Genomic DNA, 8,610 nt, shown 5'->3' on the forward strand with positions numbered 1-8,610 from the left:
CGTGCCGTGTGACACCGCCCCAGCCCGCCCCGCCGCCCGCGCGCGCCCAACCACGGGCCGGCCCGGCCGCGTCCGCAGGGGTGGGCCTGGGGAGACAAGGGCGGCCCGGGAGGGGTCGGGGGCCCGGGATCTGCGGGGGCCGGGGGTGGCTTGGGGAGACCGGGGGGGCCGGGGCAAATGGGGGGCGGGCGGCGGGGGCGGCCCGGGCTTCCCAGAAGCGGGCGGGGCTTCCTGCCAAGCACCCCCCACCCCTCCCACTTCCGCCGCGCTGCACATGCGCGTTGCTGCCGTGAGGCGCTGCCGGTGTCGCGGCTGAGCCCGGTGCGCAGGCGCGGGGAGGGTGCGGCGCGCGGCGGCGTATCGTTAAACGGCCGCCCGGCTCGGTTGTTAGCCCTGCTAGGGCCCGGGTCCCCCGCAGGCCCCGGTGCCCCCGGGAGGGAGCCATCCAGCCGGGCCTCGGGCTTATGAGACTTTCTGTGGTTATTTTTTCCCCCCTGTGCTGACTCCTGCCAGTTAAATGCTAAGAGAAGGGCTGCAAGAAGCGCTGTCTGAGTCTGATGTCAGAGCTCTATCCAGGCCGTGGGAGAGAAGAGGGGGAGCCTTGATCCCCAGGTACTGTGGAGGTGATTGGAAGGGGTTCAGTCCTGCTGTGGAGATTTCAGCAGTGTAAGTTTCTGAGAACTCTGGTAGGGTTGGTTTTTTTTTCACCCCTCACTTTGGCCCTGACACTCCCCAATAAGCGACAGTTTATTCTGCAGATTCTAGTTTGCCCAAGAAGCGTTTTTCTTTGCTTTGACACTATGTAAAGGGATGTTTGGGAAACTCCCAACCCTTGCCTCAGGGGTGGGGGCTACAGAAAATAAATTATTTCAGAGCTTTCAAGAAAGGACTCTGATACAGTTGCTTATTCCCTCTGGATTTGCACCCCGTGTATGACATACAATATGCTTTGCCCCATGCAGGAGGATGACCCACAGTGGTGGCAGAGGCTGTGTATGATAACCACTGTGACAGTGCTCTGAGCAGTCTCGAAATCTGCAGTAGCAAGATCCAGTGTCCCTCATCTTCAGTATAAACTGCCTCTGCACAGGTACCTCGTTTGCTCAGGCTCTTGATGTAGTTTGGAGATAACTCTTCAGTCCTGAGAACTCTTTCCTAAGTGAACAGAGCTGTATCATGTTGCAGAATAATCCCCTGCTGCCTGGTTATAGTACAAAACCAGGGTTAAATGAACCTGTCACGGTGGATCACTATCATACATGGTATGTTCCAGTGAATAGGCTGTTCTGCAGATTACTCCAATCTTTTGGAGATTATTGAAGTGGAAATAGAAAATGCTGGGAATGGGGTTGGTATCGTCAGGTCAGTTGTCATGAGGAGGTGGCCAGTAGTAACGCGTGGTTTGTCAGTCCTTCCTGGAGGAACTGAGCTGTGGTCAATGCCAAGTGAGGTGCATGGAGAGAGCTGGGCTTCAGGGATGAGTTAGTTCATGTTTTGTGTGCCCCTACACTCAGGTGGCATGCATTACAGGCACAGACCCTGAGATCCACCCCATCTCTCATGTCCCGAGTGAAGAATCATCCTTGTATTCAAGCAGTAGGAAAACCTCAAGTGAGGAAGGAGTTATGGTAATGGATGGTCACATCTTTTTCAACATTTCTTACTGTCTTACCCTCACTTAAAGAATATGGAATGTCTGCTGGTCAAGATAAAGAACAAGAGAAATTTTTACAAGGCAGTGCTTTTCAGAAGTTGAAATAATTTGGCAGCAGTTCTGCCTTTAAAAATCTGAGGGAGTCTTTGTTAGGTTATTTTTGCCGGAGTAGTTGAGGTGATCATAATGTTGCATTTAGAGGTATTTACGACCTTGACACTTTTATCACAGTGGAAAGAAGATCAAACAATGGTTTTGACAAAACATAACGAACCTTAATACTCATTTTGTGGGCTCCATTGAAGTTACATTCTGTAATTGTTGTCTGAAGAGGGCAAACAGGAGGTGTATAGGACTGAGATTTTGAGAAGCATGTGTGGCACTTTTTACAAGCCGTCGTTCAATACTGAAATCCAGTATACTCTGCTTGTCTTTTGTGGTTAAGTTACATGAAATGAATCGGTGGTCTCAGTCAGCTTGCTGGCAGAGTAGTTTGTCACCCTTAAGCTGTAAAGAATGTCTTGAAAGCACAAACAAAGTGTAAATAATGTAATAATGATTGCTCCAATAAGCAAGCAGTATTCAGGGCACACTGCAATAGCTCAAAGATACAAAGAGTTCATTTGTTGGAAATAACGTGAGCATGTACCGGTCTGTCAGAGCGCTTTTGCCACCTCTCCAGCAGGAAGAGCATGTCTGGAGGAGGGTGAGAGCACCATGTGTCTGACCCACCGGAGCAGAAGTAACCCAGCTGGTGAGGGCGAGGCTGGGAGACTGGCACTGCCTGCCCAACCTCTGCTCTGCCCCTTCTTTGTGGTTACAGGACCATGTACAGCCAAGCTACGGTTTCAATTGGGTTTCTATTGTGGCAATAAAACCCACAAGTAGTTATCGACACGAGTGTGAATGGAGTGTGAATGCAAATGTAACTGTGTTCCTATTTATGTAAATTGCACCAGGTGTATCAGTTACTCGATTTGGAGAGTTAACACAAATAGCTGCATTAATAATTGGTGCAAGATATGTGTAGCCTGCCCTTTGGGTGACCCAGTAATGTCAAGACATACTTGTTGGAATCTGTGCTGTGATTATAGTTACAGCTCAGAAAGCACAGTTAGTTTCACAAAAGGTCTTTTGGTTCTGCCTGGCTTGGTTAAGGTGATCTACTCTGGGACCACTGATCAAAAAACAGCTTTTCACTTGGAGTTTTCAATCTGTTATTCCACATTTGGTGCTCACTGTGTATGTGTGAGCCAAAAGCAGAGTGTTACAAATAGCAAGTTGTGTAAGAACTTGAACCAGAGGGGCCTTTGCCAGTGTGAGCTTCAGTCCGGATCTAGAGATGGGGACAGCTTATACCACCCTGGCTGATCTTCAGCCTCATCCCACCAACCCAGCTTCAGCCCCTGTGGTGTGTCACCAGTTTAACAAGGGAGAATTCTGACCACTTTACCTCCTCCTGTCACCCCCAGCTTTATGCAGCTGCAGTCCGTGCCCACTCATCCAATCCCTCTTCCAGCACCCTCAGTCCAGCCCTTGCGTGAGCTGCTGAGCTGGCAGCACTGGCAGCGTGGGGGTCACTGGTGCCTTACGTTACTGTTGGCTTTCCCAGGGTTGCTGTTCTCAGTGAAAAGAGGATCACCTGCTTCAGTTTATGTTGAAGGTTGGTGTCTGGCCATGGGCAGCTACACTGGAGAACCACTGTGGAGTAGCTCGGGGGCTTGGGGTGCTCAGCCGGCCGGATTGCGGGAAGAACGGCATCCCCCAGGAGCTGCATGCCTGTCTGAGGGTGACCCTTGGGGACTGCGCTGTACTTGTGTGTGGGAAGAGCTCCTCCACCAGGTAGTGTGAGTAACGGTGACAAAGCAGTGCTCTGTCCTGCGGTGGGGACACAGGATTGACATGTCAGCTGCAGAAGCAGTCCTTTGGTGTGGAGACTGGACCTTTTAAACCCGAAGTAACTGGACTCAGACCCCGCTTGTTTCATGGTAATATTCCGAGCCAACTAGACCCAGAAAGTGTAAAACGGGGTTCTCTGCAGTTTCATTCTTCGGAACTTAAACCTGAAGCAACTGGTTGAAAACTTCACCATTAAAAAGTTTCACTTCCCAAATAGTGCTGTTCTATAAATACCCTGTGCAGTGGGATATGACATTTACTCCCACACATGAGACACAGCATGCTTTGTAACTTGCATATGCTGAGCCTTAACCCTTGAGCAGTCTTTGAGTAAAACACAAGGCAAGGAACCCACTTTGGTGGGATAGACTCATGTTGCAACCAGTGAGCTGGTGTGGGTTGCTGTAGAGTAAATGGCAATAGAATTGCAGCCAAAATTATTATACTTTGTATGGTAAAACTCACTTCTTCGAGCTCTTTGGAGATCATGTAGCTGAAGATGTTGCCTTAGGAATAACAGTGCCTTATATGCACTGTTATCGACAGATCTCGGAGCACTTCCCTGCCCAAACCAGAAGCAGTATTTAAGGTAGTTTGCTTTCATTTCTGATTCTGCTACAGTTTTATGATCCTTGACAAATTTCTTAGCTCCTTGGTTTCAGCCCCATATAAAACACATGATACTGCGTTTCTCTCAATTTTTACATGTATATACGCACCCATACTAGAAATTCAAACAGGCTCTGTCTTTGTAGGGTGAGTGCTCGTGTACTGATGTTTTGTAAATATTCTGTATAAATATATAAATATCCTCTCTATGTACATATATATCTCAATGTGAGTAAGTTTGCAATATCCCTTTTTTATTAAGAAACAAATGAAGACACCTTGATTGGTAGATTTAAAAATTAATGGGTCATCTTATCTCATCCTCTTGTGTGATGTAACTTTTCAAGCAAGCTGTGTATCACAGCCAGACTTGAATGAGTTAGCAAAGCAGTCTAGCGCTGCAGCCATACCTCTGTGGGAAATGGAGCCCAAGATTTTAAAAGCCCAGACTTGTATAATGTTGGCATGTGACTGTTTTTCTGGTGCTAAAAGACTATGCAGAAGAGGTCAACAGAAATTAATCCTAACATTGGAAATAGGCTGGGTTTGTTACCTCGCTGGGGTGAGAGGTACAGAAACAGAAAATTTAGGCCTTTGTAGAATGGGTCTGATTCTGATCTCGGTTACACAATGTTGATCTAATTCTTTCATCTGAATGGCATAATCGTGGCTTGTGCCAGTGAAAAATAAGAAACAGCCTCAATGGCTTTCAAAAGTTTTTCATCAGCTCTTTTGAATACCAAGCAGTTCCAATTAATCGGAGTTTGGCCCCTGCAGGGAATACAGTTCTGTAAAGCTTCCTCTTATCTTTGCCAAAATATGATCAAATTGCTTGTCTTTCTGAACAAGTTCTGCTTTTGGCTCTGGTCTATCATCAGGAAACACATGTCAGCATTTTAACAGCTGTGTGTCCTGTTCAGAATGAGCTCTTGATCTGAGTTGGGTGCATAGGGAGCAGGGCTAGGGCTAGCTGTCGTTTGCTCATTTATGGTTAGGAGTATTGAGTAAACACCGATTTTGCCTCTGCTGTGGAGGTCATCCAAGGATTTCAGCACTTTTCCAACCAACTTGCATGAAGCTGAATCTTCATTAGATTCTTCTGTGGAGGCACCAGCGTAGCGTATAAAAAGAGGAAATGAGCACTGGAAAGATAAAGCCAATATTATTAAAAGCAGCCTCTGAGTTTGGGTCTTGGCTGCTCAGTTCAAGGAAATTTGAGCATTCTTTTTCTTGTAGATTACAGGAATTCTCTTGTAGTGATGGCGCCTTTTTGGGAGGGGGCTGAAAAGGTTTCCAAACTCAGCTCCATAAAAATCACTTTTTCTGAGAGTCACAGGTTGTATTAAAAAGAGGTGCCACTCACTGAAGCCTTACAGCATCTCAGCTATTTAAGGATATATTAGAGAATAAGCACAAAATCTTTATCAAAATATTACAATATTCATGTGGCCTGGGTTTTTTTTAAGCCGCAGCTCTTGAGAATTAAGCAGTAAATGAAAAAATCAAGTGTTGTTTTATCAAAAGAAATCTTTATATATAGTTTGTAGAGATCAAGCTCATAAATTCTAAGAAGTTGAGAGGTTGACAGTACTACTTTGATTGAATACTTTTGCTTTAACCAGTAACTCCTTAACCCAAAATGTGCAACAACTTCCTCTGAGGGAGCTGGCTGTGATTCAGCTCATTGTAGCCATTTGTCAAAAATACATCCCAGCTACAACTTCTATTCATTAGCACTTAGATCTACACATCCAGTACTTTTTTGGGGGGAAAAACTGTGCTGGATTTTCAGACAAGCTTCTAGAGGGACTTTGTCTTCACTGATGTGAAAAGATCAGTAACCAAGAAGTTAATTTCAGCAGGAGGAGCCAAAGCTGATATTCGCTCTGCAGGTTTTGCTTCATATATAGTAGAGGACTTTGTTCTTAGATAGCCGGTCTTGTCACATCCCACTGTAATTTCACTGTGTGACACAATGCAGATAAAATGTCTGTAATTATTATGGGATCCCTGGCAGTTAGTGGTATATGCTCCCAAGCTAAGAAGTGGCAGGCAGAGTCCAAAAGCCACGTTGTCTTGCGGGGTTTCCGAGCTGTGGTGTGCAGGTCATTCAGAAATACCAAGTGACTTGTTGCAAGCATGACACCTGGCAAAAAATAGTTTGTCTGTACGTTTCAGCCAAGCAACCTAGTGGCTTACCTTTCACTGCAGCGTTGCAGCAGTGCTCCTCACATTTGAAAGCGTTGGTTTTATTCCAGTACATCTGCTGGCTTGCTCCTTCCACAGCAGGACGCACGTAGACACAGGGCAGTCTGGGTACTAGTGCGTTTATTTAGAAGAATTAATCTAGTTAGCAATTTTTAAAGTCCATAGGATGTGGGCAAAACCTGATTGGCTTAGGTTTCAAAGTTTCCTCCTCCCCAAGTTGCAGCAGTTTATAAATGACTATTCCGTGTCCATTTCTCTCTTTCCTCAGCACATAGGGAGAGTAGGAAGGTGCATGACAGCGCGTCTGTACTCCTGCATCTCAGACAAGATATTGTCAGCATACTGGGACTGATCTCTGCTGGGCAATGAAGCCAAATGAGGCTGGATAAATTCTGCCCTTTACCAGGGGTCGGGGTGTGTAAGGCTGGCGTGTGCCATGGAGTAAAGCTTCAGCTGAGGACTGACAGAGGTGGGTGGCACAGTCAGATGAATCAGGTGTCAGACCCAAGCTGTCTCTAGCAGGCAGGGCTGGTGTGTGCTGCAATGTGTGGCATTTTCAGGTGCCGTGACTAGAGGACTCTGTCCCTCTTACTGTACACAGCAGTTTCTTTTCCTGACAGGCTGAACACAGGCATCATCCCCAGGGCTTGCCTTGGTGAAGCAGAAGAGCTTTCTCTCGGTCCAGGGGCTTGGAAGCACTTCTGCTCCTGGCACTGCAGATGTAGGCTTTGGAACAAACTAAAGTGGACAAATAGTGTGGCCTGAACCAAAACTTCTGCTTCAGGCATTTCAGCTCTGCAATTGCTGTTGAATGCCATAATATGGGATCTTGTTATGAAACATCCTGAGGTCCATGTCTGCAAGGCATTCAGGATTCCCTCTTCCTCTGCACAGTTTCCTACCATGTTGGGAAGAGCTGCTGCACCTTCCTGTGAAGCTGAAATGTTCAAAGCCATCACACCAACTAATGGTGGGTAGCGTGGATATGCTGCCCGCAGCAGGAGCAGATCCAGCGATGTGGTACAGGAGCAGAGAGGAAATCCTGAGAGTGTCGGGACAGGGAGCCCTTGAGGAGGCTCAGCTGTCGGTGGCTGCTGTTGTGTAGCCTCCCTTCTGGAATGTCCCCTTTCATCCCAGCCCCTGTCCTCCACTTGAACCTTCAGAAATCCCGAGCAGTCTATAAGGTCTCTCCTCTTACAGGCATTCAGATGGTCTGAATTAAAACCCAGCAGCTGCTGCTGCCGCCTGCTGTGATGTGCTTCCACTCTGTTTCTGCCAAGTGGCCATCCTCCTGCCTTGCGAGAGGGTCAGCATAGCTTCATGTTCACACCTCCTCCCAGCCCCACCAGGAGCTGCAGCAGTGATGAGGAGCTGCCATACTGTGTATCCTCTTAGCAGATTTCTTTACTCGGCTGCTACATCCTGGTCCCCCACTCAGGTCCTTGTACCGCTCCAGGCTGTCACCCTGCCCAAACCCCTCTCCCACCCACCCTGGGAACTCCACTAGCTCCTGTCAGCGCTGCTCAAGCACAAATTAACAAAATGACTGTGTGCCATTCTAGTGTGAGTTACTAATTCTCTCAGATTGGAAATACAATAAAATGTTGGAAATATTCATATTTTCTCCTATTTCTTATATGTGGAGGGAAGGGCTACCAAGAAACAGAAAAACAAAAGCCAAAGCAGTCAACCACAGTCCAGCTAGAGACATCTCATCTCCAGGGCTTTATTCAGTTTTTACTCTGGGTGTCCTCTCCCTCTCATGTCCCCAGCCCCCCACCCAGCTCCTCAGTCCACTGCCACCTCCGCTGGCATCCATGCTCTCTGCTGATTCTACTTTCAGTGTCTTCCCTCCCTCCCTTATTTCCCAGTGAAAACCCTGCCCATAGACAAGATAACCCTCACAAACCTCACAGCTTTAACTCCTCCTTTGTGATTAATTTTTAACTCCTCAGAAGGATGATCTTGGTGGAGGGAGTCCAGCCTGGCATGATCCTCACCCCTCCCGCCACGTGTGAAGAGACATGAAGAGAAATAGATCCAGGCTTCCTTCTGCATGGCTTGTCCCCAGGGCTGAGCAGGCACAACTGCAGGGTGAACAACCTGGCCCGGAGCAGGGCATGAAACGAGGTACAGACATGTCCAAAGTCATCTCATCTACAAGACTGTGCAAGAAGAAGACATTCCTCCTCTGAAACAAAATACCCAAAAAGGAGAAAGATTTCTTTCACCGTACAGCT

At 47.4% G+C, this 8,610-nt stretch overlaps 1 long non-coding RNA gene across 5 annotated transcripts; it reads left to right on the top strand.

Moving 5' to 3' along the window:
- Positions 1–29: 29 nt before the first annotated feature.
- Positions 30–7,987, top strand: LOC130160212 (uncharacterized). Of its 5 annotated transcripts, XR_008825966.1 has the most exons (4): positions 30–80; positions 514–666; positions 963–1,090; positions 3,267–7,987. It is a non-coding gene; the product is annotated as an uncharacterized LOC130160212 (long non-coding RNA). The 5 variants fall into 5 exon arrangements; XR_008825963.1 differs by lacking the exon at positions 30–80 and having other exon boundaries at positions 262–666; XR_008825967.1 differs by lacking the exon at positions 30–80 and having other exon boundaries at positions 263–666; positions 7,265–7,987.
- The last annotated feature ends 623 nt before the right edge of the window (positions 7,988–8,610 follow it).

This window comes from Falco biarmicus, chromosome 17 (genome assembly GCF_023638135.1).
Source record: "Falco biarmicus isolate bFalBia1 chromosome 17, bFalBia1.pri, whole genome shotgun sequence".
Lineage (NCBI taxonomy): Eukaryota > Metazoa > Chordata > Aves > Falconiformes > Falconidae > Falco > Falco biarmicus.